The 16,008-nt window shown below is 41.4% G+C and overlaps 1 protein-coding gene across 1 annotated transcript in view; it reads left to right on the forward strand.

The window, feature by feature from the left end:
* Nucleotides 1-16,008, forward strand: part of LOC145449020 (peptidyl-prolyl cis-trans isomerase FKBP1A-like) — a 408,653-nt gene that overhangs the window by 49,976 nt on the left and 342,669 nt on the right. The gene's annotated exons all lie outside the window — the stretch shown is intronic.

Here is a 16,008-nt window from a genome sequence, read left to right on the forward strand (position 1 = left end):
TTAAATCACTTCACTAAAATGTAGGGTTGGAATTAGCAATATGACGTTACGTGACGTCATGAGGTTCACGTTCGCGTCCACACAGAACCTTTCAAAAACGTTCGCGTTCACACGAACCTGAACCTTTCAGATTTTCACACCGTACCTAGTCGAAATACAAGATGGTCGCTGTTCGAGTATGCCCTAGGTCGAATATCCAAAGCAGTTACATTCGCGAACATCACGGCGATAAAGAAGTGCTTGTTTTAGGAACTCGCTGTATTCACTGATAACTAGGACGATTTATTTGACATTCACTGAAATGAATCGAACAATGTGCGCAATAGTGAAAGATCGGTATATTCCCAGTATCATTTAACGCCGCCGTATAGACCGTCGATATGCTTTCGTCCAGTGGTGTTCAAGGGGCGGGTGCGCTACTATTAGATCAGTGGCTCTCAACCTTTTTGCCTTCGCGGACCCCTTTTGAACCGTCATGGACCCCGCGTACTCCCCGAAGTTTTAGTTCAAATTTAGCTCAATTATCGTGCAATCGTCATCTGTCTTCTGTGAATGATAACTGTCGGGTAATGATAAACAGCAACAAGATGACTCTTCTTGAACATAATTCGTACTCTTTATGTAGAAATTGGGTTGACTTTATATTTCAAAGCGATTTCTCCTACTGCCCGAAAGTTTCACTTCCAATTTAGCTCTTTTATCGTGCGACCGTTTTCTAACCCCTGCAAATAACAACTGTAGGATAGTAATATACAGCAATGGAGGTGACCACTGACCAGGGTTGTAACCAAGTCACAAAGCTCCGAGTCACAAGTCATTCTCACTTTTACGGTTTTGACTCGAGTCAAGTCGAGTCATTTTCAATTCACCATCGAGTCAAGTTCGAGTCCAAGTCATCGAGCAGAGGTTCGAGTTTCGAGTCATGGTATTATGACTGGAGTCCGAGTCCAAGTCATTGTGTTGACTGCTCAGTTTACAGTAAAGTCTTGTTAAGCCACTCTTATAACTCTGTTTGGTGATATCGAATGGTTCGCATTTATAATATGCTAATTTTCCTCACGTTTAACAGTTTCTGGTCATAGGACTTGGTACGAGTCATGCGCAATGACTCGAGTCCAAGTCAACTCAATATACAAATCGACTCGAGTCGAGTCGAGTCATTTCCCTATTTTGAGAAAATGACTCGAGTCAAGTCGAGTCATCAAAAAATCGCGACACGAGTATGACTCGAGTCATTACAACCCTGCCACTGACCATTCTTAACAAAAACATCATATACTTTTATTTATGTAGAAATTGGAAAGACTTTTGTTAATTTAAAGCGAATTCTGAAGCTGAATATTTTGAAATTATTTTGAAATGCGCGGTCATGTCTTGAAAATCCGCGCCTTCGATTTGGTGTAAACGAGTGTTGAAAATCCGTTTTCACAAAGAGAGGTGATGGCCAATATAATAACGTAACGTATCGTGTAACGCTTTCGACGACACATTTGGGTGTGATCGCAACAAATATGGCACCGAAGTTGACAAACTATTTTTTCATTGAACATATACTGTCCAGCCTGTTCATTTCTATCTAGTAGCTCATCTTGAAGTTATTATGGAAAATGGTCATGTAGGCTATATCACGGGAGAAAAAAGATTTTATAAACATTTCCAAGTCACCATGATTGACTCATCAAACTTTTTATTTTTACACAATCTCCAACATGACACCTCCATACAGCAAAATATTTGTATCAGTAAGCTATTGGCAATTTAGCAACTAAAATGAGTCTGCGCAGTAGGATATTTCATCTCATACGGTCATTCTGTTTATGTAAGTTTGTCATACTAGTAGTGAAGCGAAACTACCTCGTGATTTTCCTAATTCAAAAAACTAAAAATGAGGTTATCAACTACGTCGCAAATTTAGAGGCTTCGCGGACCCCCTGAAAATGCTTCGGGGACCCCCGGTTGAGAACCGCGGTATTAGACACAGGTATTTCTGTCCCTTTCCGCGCCGGGACACATGAAGATATGAAGTTTTGGTCAACATACTGCTGGGCAAAGTGTGATGTCAAAAATATGCGGTAATGAAACCTTGGACCAAAATGACCGTCACTGTAAGGACTTCGAAATGCCGGCATCAAATAATCTCGTTCTTTCGATGCGAGCTCTGCAGTTCAAATGTGGCGTGAAGAGGAAAATGATACTACTTGATTTTAAATCACGTATTTCACACCAGCTTCATGGAGCTGCGTTGCGTACAAATGGTTGTACGCACCGTATCTATTCATACATTGCAATAAATACGTTGCATACGGACACTAAAATTGCATCGATATCTATGAGTGCGGCTTGGGTCATGAGATGTCAACACAAATATGAATTGGGTCTCGGTCTAAAAAGTGAATCACTGTCATAAGGTTCATGTGCCTCCTGCATATACAAGCGTTCGGAAATATCGTACAACAGAATCTGCTAATCAAGGTCTCAGCAGTGTTGGGATGACTCGAGTCGGATTCGAGTGACCTTTTTCGTGTGACTTGACTTGACTCGAGTCACTTCGCTAAAATGACTTGACTTGACTTGACTCGGCCTATCAGAAATGTGGATTGACTCGTGACTCGGAGCAAAATTCACGAGTCAATTTCAAGTCAAGTAATCGGTGTCGATAAAAATCACTGTATCTTGCATATGTTCGGATTGTTCGAGAAACACTGGTGTAACCCGTGAGAGCGACCAATCATTTAATGGTCGTTCGTTTTAGTGAGCCTCCATTGTTCTCTCAGAAATAAATTGACCGCAAACGAAGTGATCGAAGCTTACAGCTTACGTTGTCGTAAACTAGTATGGTAAATTAGTTTCTGTTCTCTGTTTTTACATTAACAACACTTCTTGTTTTATTGCAACTGAATTCGAATATAGTTTATATAGTCCTAAACCAGTGGCGCAGGCTCGAATCGTATCATATCGATTTGTAAAAGCGTAATGTATTGCATTTTATCAATTCGTATCTATTCTCTATTTTGTCTGGTAACTATAAACCGAGGTTTAGCAGTTCTACGTATATGTGAGCGATACAGCGCCTTCTTGCGTGTATATTTACCTCTATTTTCGTTCATCGGTTCAAAATCAATGACCACTCAATCTGTTTTTCAGACAGCTAGCAAAATGCAATGACTCATGCCTCATACTCCTAAAAGGCAACTTGACTTGAATTGTGACTTGACTTGACTTGACCCGAGTCACCTCCAAGAATCGAGTGACTTGACTTGACTCGAGTCCCCTTTGAAAATCGATTGGCTTGACTTGACTCGAGTCAAAATGTGCAATGACTCGAAACGACTCGTGACTCGAAGGTAGCGACTTGATCCCAACAGCTAGCCTTCTTGCGGCCCCCACAAAAATATTAATAAATCGATTTATGACATAAAATAAAATAGGCTATATAATTATAAAATGCCCATATATATCGAAATCTTCAAACCATTTGCTTACTCCCCTGTCAAGTGCGAAAGCTATTTCATTTTAGATGTCGACTAACAGCTGATCACTGGATCAGCCTCAATATATTTTACTCAAAATTCGGTGTTCGTCTGGTGATTCTGACAGTGTGAGTGTACCATGCTTGAATGGGTTATGAGATTGCGTATGGCTTTCATCCACGTATTTATTCTGTAATATATTTTCAAACGGCGATTTCGCAGCAGATTTATAGACGGTAAGCAGTATGTGTTGTGCAGGGTTATAACCAAGTCACAAGGCTCCGAGTCACAAGTCAATCTCACTTTTATAGTTTTGACTCGAGTCAAGTCGAGTCATTTTTAATTCACTACAGAGTCAAGTCCAGGTCCAAGTCACCGAGAAGAGGGTCGAGTCCGAGTCATGGTATTATGACTCGAGTCCGAGTCCAAGTCAATGTGTTGACTGGTCAGTTTCCAGTTGAAGTCTTGTTAAAACCACTTTTTAGAAGTCTGTTTGGGGATATCGAATGTTTCGCATTAATTTCCTCGATTTTAACAGTTTCTGGCAGTGTTGGGATGACTCGAGTCAACTTTTTCGTATGACTTGACTTGACTCGAGTCACTTTGCAAAAATGACTTGACTTGACTTGACTCGGCGCTTCAAAAATGCGAATTGACTCGTGACTAGGAGCAAAATTTACGAGTCAATTTCGAGTCATCAAGTAAACGGTATCGATTAAGTCACTGAATTTTGTGAATGTTAGTATTATGCGCGATACGCCTGCTGTGTCACTTGCGAGAATAACCAGTCATTCACTGAGTGTACGTTTCACTGATTCTCTATTGTTACACCACAAATAAATTGACCACAAACGTAATGATCACAGCTTACGTTGTTAGAGTAGCAGTAGATTAAACTGATAACAGCGTATATCTGTTTCTTAGACGGCCCAGTGCTTAAATTCCACGGTGATCGCCTTTACCGACCCTCTTGTATGATTTAAATGCAGCGAATATAGTTTGTGCGTTTTTCTCGCGCATGGGTATAGTGTATTGTACCATATCAATTTGCTAAACTTGTCGAGACTTCGAGCCGATTGGCTGCTATAATAACAGACTCTTGCATGTTGCTATACATAGTAACTCAAGTATTTTATTTGCAGTTCTACGTGTGCGTGAGCGATACAGCGCCTTCTTGCAGGCATATTTAACTTTATATTAGGTATTTGATTCAAGATAAATGGCCAATTACTCTGTCTTTCACATAGCTAGCAACATGTAATGACTTTGAATCGTCACTGATACTTCGAAAATTCAATTTGACTTGAATTATGACTTGACTCGTGACTCGACTTGACTTGACTTGACTTGACTCGAGTCACCTCTAAAAAACGAGTGACTTGACTTGACTCGAGTCACTTTCGAAAATCCATTGACTTGACTCGAGTCAAAATGTGCAATGACTCGAGATGACTCGTGACTCGAAGGTAGTGACTTGATCCCAACACTGGTTTCTGGTCGCATTTTAAAATACCTGTACCAATAGAAGTGATACCAATAGTGTGATTACTTTACTATTCTTGGAAATTACAACGAAATGTCATTCTTGGCCATCTTAATCTCGAGTCATATGACTTGTTTCGAGTCATGCCCAATGACTCGAGTCCAAGTCGAGTCAATACACAGATTGACTCGAGTCAAGTCGAGTCGAGTTATTTCCGTATTTTGAGAAAATGACTCGTGTCAAGTCGAGTCATCAGAAAATCGTGACTCGAGTCGGACTCGAGTCGAGTCATGAGTCGAGTCATTGCAACCCTGGTGTTGTGTCACATCCTCCAGTTTCAAGGCCAAAATCTCCTATTTTGTTCCGAGACCGAATTTCCGACGCCGCTATAGCAGTAGGATATATCAGTGCTCTTCAACCTTTTTCGTCGTGGTACACTCTTTTGAAATTTTCTCAAAACTCGTACACCCCTGACCACATAATACACCGATAACGCAGAAAGCCGCATTTCGATTACATATAGCCTACAATACGTCCGCATTCCAGTGGAGTGTCTCCATGGCTCATGGACAACAAATACTCATATGAAATTTGCTACTTGGAACTTAACACCGCGTAGAACCCTTGCGGTGTTCTGTGCCTTCACTTATTTCTTGAGATATGCCTTGCGTAGATTTTCTTATTGTAGAAGCAAAACATCCCAGCAGGCTTATAAGAATATATAATATGTGCAGAAAAATCGCGAGTATAAATATCCAGAAAAGAGACTAGAATTACGAGTGTTGTCGCGCGGAGCTTATTCACAAAATATTGTTGGGCGCCCTTCGAGCTCGCCCCCCTCCAATTGGGGGGTTTGGGGTGCGGCAGTTACGGCCATGGCCGCATGAATTCAATATCGTGATTAATTAGGCCACACAGTTGAACAACGACGCTATCTCGTCACCTACTCAACCCTAATAAACTGAGATCTTAGTAAATTGCCACAGAAGTATGGTATCCCTAGATAATTATAATTTTGAAGATTGATCATGGCATAAGAATATATACGTTCATGAGCTTATCGCAGATTATTCACTTTGTGCGGTTATCATTCTTCCATCTAACATCAATCCATCTACCCGAAAATATTGCACTATTTACACATATTACAAATATTTTCGAAAAATTTGGAATGGCATGGCCCTATTCGCCCCTGGCCACGTCAATGCGATGGACATCAGTTGTATTGGAACGTCGCTATGTCTTGCTAATATTCATGATCGAAAATGTTTGCGCCTAATTGCCTGTAGAGTGTAGACGGCAACGCGGGCCACATCATCACGTAAGACCGTAGACTGTCGGCGGGCCGCACAAAATCCCGTCTCAGGCTGGATCCGGCCCGCGGGCCCTATGTTGCCCGCCCCTGCCCAAAAAGGTCGTTGAAAGCGTTGCCGTAATATTATATTCGCCACCATCTATCTTTGTGTAAAATGGATTTTCGGCACTCATGAGCTGGAGCCCGTTATTTGAGGAGCAGCTCCGGCTTCGACGTTTTTCATAAGATGCTGTTATATATGCAACAACCATATCTGCTGATATCACATAATTTAACAGCAGATCTGAATTTTAATGCTGTGCACAGCAATGGCATGGAGTAAAGTGCGTTCTAGAGTACTATGTGAAACTATGATGAGTGCAACTATGAGTGCAACTATGACAGTGGTCGGGAACCTATGGCTCGCGAGCCATATATGGCTCTTTTGGGCATAAGATATGACTCTTGACAAAATTTTTGTTTTTGTGCTCAATTTATCAAAACTGCAGCAACTTTTTGTTGAACCTCCAGCACTACCAGCATAATTATTATTGTGGTAGTATAAACATGTCTTTGAGAGGTTTATACAGTTGCGTATTCAGGGTTTCGCACCCCCTATTCAAAATCCTCAATTTTAAGTTGCTATATCGTCGACGACCAATATCACTCTGGAATTCGATATACCCGCCACGAAATCTTGGATTGCACGATATGTTGATTGATCAAAGAGACTGTAGGAGACATGGCGGCGCCTGTATCACAATGCAGTTTTCAAATACACATTTTCTTCCTGATCTACGGCGAGAAATGAACTGCCGTGAGTGAAAGTGACATTCACAATTACAAATTCAAATTACAAACAACGCCATAGCTATCCACGTTATTCAATGATAACGTTGCTTTGTAGTCGCTGTTCAAATCTAGGCGTATTGGGCAACGTTATGTTACCGCCGAATACTTTGAGAATTGAGAAGTACAATCGGAATTAGTGCGACAACTACATTCGATTATTATCAGTAATTATTAATTCTAAGATATGTAAGCTGAATTGCGCTGTGACAAGTGAGGCATGGCCGTGCCTTAAATATGCCTCACCTCTCCTTTCGCGCTTTATTTTCGAACAATTTGGAAGTAAAAACGTTCAAAACCTAATAGACAGGTGAGGTGCTGCCTCACTTGCCTCCCTAACCCCACGTCACTGAAACATCGCACATTTCAGTGGGTATGTATACTGCTGTATAGTGACCATGTTTGACTCCACCTACTTATGTCATCATGGGTCCTCGCATTTAAGACTAACATCAACACGAACCTACGATCTCGTATAGCTGAAGAAACTCTCCAATTTTGTATGAACAACAATTATCAACCAGACTACAAAGCCATCAGGAATACCATGCAACACCAAAACATGCATTAACTGTAAAAACGTGTAAAATGTATATTCATACTTTTACGGTTGTCTTCGTCTGTTGGAAATCTAAATGTTATTGGTTTTGAGCGTCGAAAAATAACACAGGCCACTTGCAAAGGATCTATATAACTCAAGTTTCGCATACTCATTACACAAATAAGACGACGAGCATGATTATTACGAGTTTTTACAGAGGAGATAGGTGCAAACGAAGAATCCCATGTAGGGATTTCGAATTTTCACCACGTCACGATTTTCCAATTGTGACGTAATCGTTGATTGACATGTATGGCTCTTTGGGAGTTAAAATGGAAAATATAGGGTCAATATGGCTCTTCGGACGAAAAAGGTTCCCGACCACTGAACTATGATGTTATCGACAATTTACAATTATTCATTATGACGTCACAAGCCGACAAAGCGGCACCTATGTCTTCGTTGCTGCATCCAATGTTACTGTCGGCTGACAGACTCTAGATTACTGGAGATAACTAACCTATGGGTATATTAGTAATCTATATAGACCAGGGATTGCCAACCTTTTCGGCTAAGGGGCACATGCAATTGACGAACGAGTGTGCGGTTCGCTAGCCGCGCCAAGCGGGTGAAATTTTCAAAGTTTATAAATGAACTAGATCAATAATATTATTACTTGAGTATATTGCGGGGCTACTGTATATACCTCCCGCTGGGCTCAGTCTGCAAGGACACGACTATTCGGCGTCTGGACACATCGATATCGAAGGTTTCCGGTAATATGCGACAATCATTTTGGGCCTACATTTCATCGTCGACGATCTTTCTGCGAGCGCAAACGCGAAAAGACTTTCTCCCGTAATTGCGAATACAGTTACACTCAATCGGGTAAATTAGGCGTTTTTTTTTCATTTTCAGGAGGGGGTAGGCTACCAAGCAAGAAATCGTGTGACAATTAAATACGCGAAGCGTGAAGAAAAATTTCACTACTATTTTAGTTTAGTCAAGTGTAATGTACGAAGATTTACTAAAAATGTGACAGGACCCTGGATCTACCAATGCGTCGGAACTGATATTTTAGTCATCAACATCCCAAGTGTCGCAGTCAGACTTGTAATTTTTGGTTGGCCTTGCAAGTTCACAATGTGAGCAATTCAGTTTCTATAATATAACAGGATTTCGATAATATAATAGGAAATTACCTCTCGGGCCAGTCAAAACACTCTCGCGGGCCATATTCGGCCAGCGGGTCACGGTTTGGCTACCCCTAATATAGACAGATCCATTCGATAATTGTCAGAGCCGGAGCCAGATCTGGAGCCGGAGAGGTGGTAATAATGTGGCTGCGCAGCTGATGTAGGCCTACGATAGAAGAGCTGGAGCTGGAGTTGGAGCAGATAAAATTTACGGCTGCTCCAAAGCCCTGGTATGCACACATGATGGTAGACTTTTGTTTTGTGGCTCACTGAAAATTGAAGGTTCACCGAAGGCTTGTAAATTAGGGTAGGGCAAACCTGGGCATTTTACGACCCGCGGGCAAAATACTGACTATACGTTGGAAGTGCGGAAAAATTTTTTGAGAAAAAATAAACTGTCACAAAAGACCCTACTTCATGTTGATTCGCGAAATAATTTGGATTCTCCTTCGAGGTATTTCCATTTCGAACACTTCTGTTTCCCTTTTTGCAAGAAACATGATCATAATGCACATCCAATTATTTAGCGTGCCATAAAAAAATCATCTTGCATGCCATTTATGGTACGCGTGCCAGGGGTAGCCGACCCCTGGCGTAGGGGAGATGTGATACCGATGGATCAAAAATTGGAAAATGATCTCTGGCCCCAAAATGTTCAGCCTATAACAGCAGATACTTTGCTGGCTCAACACTTCGATACAAGCTCTACCTATCGCACATATATACATGAACATCCGTCTTTTCGATAAATATTTATGAACGCTCAAAATTTGTTGCTCGAACGTATCATCGGTCCCCACCCGGTGGGTCAAAAGGCCCACGACCCGGGGACCTATGAGACATACTCTCAAAAACTCAAATGTTACAACTTTTCTTGTTGTGTAATATAATCTAAGCTACAGCAAGCCAAAGAAGAGTATTTGATCGCAACCGTCTAAAATAGAATGAATAATAATTCAAATATTGCCATAAAATCACGTAATTCTATTCTGCTTGATTTGGCTATTGTATCATCGGTTCCCACCCTATGAATTTTATGAATGAATCGAAAAAATTTCCACCCAAGGAGGGTATTGAATAGAAGAATCTGTGCCAGTATATAGCCAGATACAATCACTGCACTTCCCATTAAAAATGATTGCTGGTTCGTTCATGTTGAAAATTACAGAGAAAAACGTATGCGTCGATCGAAATTTATTTTACCCCCCCCCCCCCCAAAAAAAAAATAATAAATACAGAAAACCACTGTCGCAGAGACTCCATAACTCGCGCACGTCGAAGTTTTTTTCGTATGTGAGAAATGCCAGCATACAATTCTAGACAAATTGTAGACGGAGTGTAATCATGGTTAATTTTTCAAGTATTTTTGGTCCCATCGGTAGGCGGTCACATCTCCCCTAATCTATATCCATAATAAAGTCGATATAACATGGGTTAATTTGAGTCGGGATAATGACAAAAGCACAAAGTCTTTCGGCTGAAACTGCGAGAAGACGAATTCGGAAAACCTGCCAGCGGAAATATGTAACCAACAGTACGCGCGATTTTGCCAAACTACACACCGCTCGGGATCGTGACCAAGATGTAACATCCCTTACATTTTGGTGTCTTAATAGAAGTATGTGTCTATATAGGTTTGTGTGATTAAAAAGAGTTGCCAATGTTTCTTGTTCACCATTGTTTTGAATAATTACGCGTGATAAATATTAGGTTATATCTCTGTATGGCCTACTTTGACTCTAAATTCTTATAATTTCTCAATGTTAACACATCCACCTAAAAGCTTGAGTTACCGCGTAATTCATTGCCTTCAATTTATAAATTATTAGAAATTAATACACCGCCGAATATAGTGCAAACTTTTGACTTGGCTCGCCAACGTATGTCATGATTGTCATTCTCAGAAAACAGCTGCCCATCAGTAACGTAGGGGTTCCCAAATTATTTAAGGTTATGAACTGTGTACAGAACTGAATTTCGTTCCCCTAGTCAATATATCAATTTTATTTTATCGGAAATATTAGACATTGAATTGACATTTCAAAAGAACGGGTTTTCGAGTTTGAAATGGCGGGAGAGATTCCGACCCAAAAAAGTCACCCGCTGACTACGCCACTGTTAGCAGTGATGGCTGTGAGCGAGCAATGGCTGAGTATTGTGCACAAGCATTCAACAGAACACCGGCATCTCAATTCGGCCAAAACCACACACGTGTTTTCTAGTTGTTCAGCAACTATTTCTTTCAAATGTGCAACAGGAACTAGGACTACTCAACTTTCAAAATCCGCAACTACAACTAGAACTACACTATTTTGAAAATCAGCAACTAGAACTTCTCAAAAAACCGTTAGTTAGCTGACCATCAACTCACTAAATTAGTTAGTTCAAATCTTAATGTTGGGTGTCTGATTAAAAGACTACTCCAAGTCGTTTCGGTACCCGCCTATCTTTTCATTATATCGAAATCGTGTGGTGTATTGACCATAATAAGCATAATGTCGATATGGTGTAAAATAGGGTTACCGTACGTCCTCATTTAAGAGGAACTGTCCTAGAGAGAGAGAGAGATATGATATTCTTTCTCGCCTGCACCATCGAGATGCTTTGGTGACGGAGTTGCGATACGGCCCCATGAGGTCATCTAGTCTGCGCCCCCGTTTTTTTTCTCCTCCATGCTATCCGTGATTGCTGAGCGCCTAGCAGGATAGCTGCGGATACCATTTTTCGAGTCTTTGGTATGACCCGGCCGGGGATCGAACCCACGACCTACCGCTCGAGAAGCCGGACGCATAACCATTACACTATCTCGCTCCTATTTTTTGACGTTTTAGAAAGTGTCCTTGGAGGACGCCCAAATGTCCTCTTTTTTTGAGAATTTTGGTCAAATTTACGGCCAAATTCGACTGAAATACCGTAAATGAGCACCGAAGTAACGCTCTGGCAGGTATTCCGGGAGCTGATCCGGAAAGGATCAGGATCCTGATATGCAGAAACTAGAAATTGCAAAGTTTATGTATCAGTTCCACTGCGGCCACTGCCCCGAAAACTTCAGTGACTAATTTACCTCGGTATCAAAAGTGCATAAGTACTGTAGGCTACGACACACGCGCGTCCACGTCGTTCAACTACCATATGATTGACAAAAAAGATCATCGCTCTATGAAATATGCCGGACCTGAAGTGTGGAACAGTATCTCGCCGGTTATCCGACAGTCGTCGGGCATGCCCACATTCAAGTCGAATTACAAGCAATTTCAACTGAATGAGAGCTAGTCAGCCCCCACCATTTACCGGACCCCGACCTGACATATCGATCTCGCCTTCCGTCACTTGCCACTTTATATTATCTTCTTTTACTTTCATTCAGCGTGCATGCCTCCTCTTTACATCGCCTAGGCCCAAATAGGTGGGTGTCTGATCTTAAGACTACTTTTTGTCGTTTCGGCATCTTCCTATCATTCGTTGTATTGCAGTCTTGTGATGTTTTGAAGTGATGAAATTTTATGAATAAACTTGAACTTGAAGAAGTTGACTTTTTTCGGTCAACCACCTGATAATGTGAAAGAAAAACAGTCCCTTTTTAATTTTTCAGTCAACCGACCAACATGTGGGAAAAATTGACCATTTTTTCAGAATTTTCCTCCGGTTTAGCAAGTTGGAAAAAGTGTCCTCTTTTCAGATTTCGAAAATATGGTAACCCTATGTATAATGACCACCGATGTCGAAGATTTGGCAAGATGATGGCTCTAAAAAAAACTTTTTGGCTTCGACCACACCTGAGCCCAATTGGCCGAGTGATGACCTTTTGTTTAGTTATCACTGTTCTAAATGCTGCTATATATGGGCGAATTATCGTATCACGAACATTGACATAAAGCAGGGGCGGGCAACTTCTCCAGTCAGCGGCCGCAAATAGGAAAATTAAGTACTTGGCGGGCCGGATTGCTGAATCGATACATTATTCGCCCATTTATCCACATATAAAAAGGAATAAATCGTATTTAATGAATATATTTTAATGACAGCAATATCACTTCACAGCCATTTCTCGCCGATAATTACGAAGAATATGTGGATTTGGGAATAGCGTTGTCATACAGGCGCCACCATGTCTGGTTCTATCTGATCAATCAACTCACGGAGCAATCCTTAATTAAGATTTCAAGGCGTTCGATAAGTCCAGTACCCCAGATTTACAAAGCTATCAATTCATTGGGGTTGAGTAGGTGACGAGATAGCGTCGCTGTTCAACTGTGTGGCCTATTAATCTCGATATTGAATTCACGTGGCCTGCGTCCTCAACGAAATTTGAATAGTGGCCCGCAACCCGTTTTGAGTTGGCAACCACTGGCATAACCGGTGTCTTACAAAAGCCGAGAAGTGTGCCGTGCTGTCGGCAGTTACGGAATCTAAAATAAAAAAATATCAGTCTGGTGTAAATTACCATTGTAGTCGACAAACACCATGATTACCACAAACGACATTAGGGTTTAGTAGGCCCACATCGTAAATGCCGATAATGCAAGTCTTCTCGCTTCGACGACGAACTTACGCGTATAAGCTCCACTCTCGCACGCTGCGCATACACGTATGTAATAACCAGGGCAAGTCTTTGCAACTTTTTTCACAGCTTCCATCAGCTTCCTAAATACTCGGAAGATATGTAGAATGCTTTTTCAAGCTATTTGAAGGAATCTTATAGTGCAACTTTAGTCCATTTTCTTTCATGAAACTTTTGCAACATTTTGCAACTTTTTCGATTTTTCACGCACGTATTACAGGAGCTAAGCCGGAAAGTTGATTTTTTTAATGAATCAGGAGTGGAACTGGGAAGTTGACCTTTTTTTTAGTCAACCGAGCAAAATGTGGTTTTTTAGTGCAACTTTTGTGAAAAAATAAATGCAACTTTTGTCAAAAATAAATGCAACTTTCCACGGATTTAACTGCAACATAAAAACTTGCCCTAATAATATCATACAGTCACCAAAATTGGACCTAGTAAGCAAGTAGTGGGGAACATTATCATGTAAGACGGAAAACAGTCCGCGGGCCGGACAATATCCTTTCGCGGGCCGTATGTTGCCCGCCCCTGACGTAAAGGATAACAGTCGACCTTGTTGCCACATTTGCTGGCTCCCCCTGGCAGTCCAATCTGCACACAAGTGTGCCACCGGCCCACGACACACCCGTTCAGAAACACTGCTTTACTACCATGTCCTGAGGCCACACAAAGTGCAGGCAGGTACTTTACCGCGAACGATCGATACCGACGTTACATTCAAAGTGTGATATCGACGAACCAATAATGGATCGGGCTCTGATCATGACTTCTTGAACACGACTGACCCTCGTAAATCATGATTTTACGTTAGTTGGAAAACGTTACCGTGATATCCGTGCATGACGTAAACTCAGCAAGTCTCCCTACCTCTATCCTGACCGCCTATTACCCGTGCAAGTTAGATCTTTCCAGAGAAACCCAATATCTGACAAATCTGACTATAATAAAAAACAAATTTGCAAAATACAGGGGTGGTTCATTTTCCTGATAACACCATATTATCGCAACAACTTTTCTGCGCGTACCACTTATTGGCTCAAGTACATGACACAGTGACCTTGGAAATGCACTAAGTATTCACAGAATATCACGCAGTAAGATGAGATTATTTATGCAAGAAAGTCAGGAAATAATACATACAATAAACGACGGCTGTGGTGCAGTCGCAACCCATGCATCAAGAACCACTTTAGTAACGGAGTCATCGAACAAATTTAAACAAATTGTAAAAAGTTGGAAGCCTACCGCACTGGAATGATTAACCATCAAAGACCGGACATATTGCAAATGACTCGAGTCACCTCCAAAAAACGAGTGACTTGACTTGACTCGAGTCACTTTCGAAAATCGATTGACTTGACTTGACTCGAGTCAAAATGTGCAATGACTCGAGATGACTCGTGACTCGAAGGTAGTGACTTGATCCCAACACTGGTTTCTGGTCGAATTTTAAAATACCAGTACCAATAGAAGTAATCCCAATAGTGTGATTACTTTACTATTCTCCGAAAGTACAATGAAATGTCATTCTTGGCCATCTTAATGTCGAGTCATATGACTTGTTTCGAGTCATGTCCAATGACTCGAGTCCAAGTCGAGTCAATACACAGATTGACTCGAGTCGAGTCATTTCCGTATTTTGAGAAAATGACTCGAGTCAAGTCGAGTCATCAGAAAATCGTGACTCGAGTCGGACTCGAGTCGAGTCATTGCAACCCTGGTGTTGTGTCACATCCTCCAGTTTCAAGGCCAAAATCTCCTATTTTGTTTCGAGACCGAATTTCCGACGCCGCTATAGCAGTAGGATATATCAGTGCTCTTCAACCTTTTTCGTCGTTGTACACCCTTTTGAAATTTTCTCAAAACTCGTACACCCCTGACCACATAATACACCGATAACGCAGAAAGCCGCATTTCGATTACATATATCCTACAATACGTCCGCATTCCAGTGGAGTGTCTCAATGGCTCATGGACGACAAATACTCATATGAAATTTGCTACTTGGAACTTAACACCGCGTAGAATCCGGTGTTCTGTGCCTTCACTTATTTCTTGAGATATGCCTTGCGTAGATTTTCTTATTGTAGAAGCAAAACATCCCAGCAGGTTTATAAGAATATATAATATTGGCAGCAAAATCGCGAGTATAAATGTCGAGAAAAGAGACTAGAATTACGAGTTGTCGCGCGGAGCTTATCCACAAAATAATGTTGGGCGCCCTTCGAGCTCGCCCGCCCACCAATTGGGGGGTTTGGGGTGCGGCAGTTACGGCCTTCGCCGCATGAATTCAATATCGTGATTTATTAGGCCACACAGTTGAACAACGACGCTATCTCGTCACCTATTCAACCCTAATAAACTGAGATCTTAGTAAATTTGGGGTCCTTGGCTTATCGAACGCCTTGAAATCTTAATTAGGGATTGCACCGTGTGTTGATTGATCAGAGAGAAGCAGACATGGCGGAGCCTGTATGACAATGTTATTCTCAAATCCACATTGTCTTCGCTATTTCCGGCGAGAAATCGCTTTGAAGTGACATTGCTGTCGTTAAAATACATTCATTAAATACGATTTATTCCTTGTATACGTGGATAAATGGGCGAATAATGT

This window comes from Botryllus schlosseri, chromosome 10, assembly GCF_051294905.1.
Source record: "Botryllus schlosseri isolate E-star chromosome 10, Bs_hap1, whole genome shotgun sequence".
NCBI classification, from domain to species: domain Eukaryota; kingdom Metazoa; phylum Chordata; class Ascidiacea; order Stolidobranchia; family Styelidae; genus Botryllus; species Botryllus schlosseri.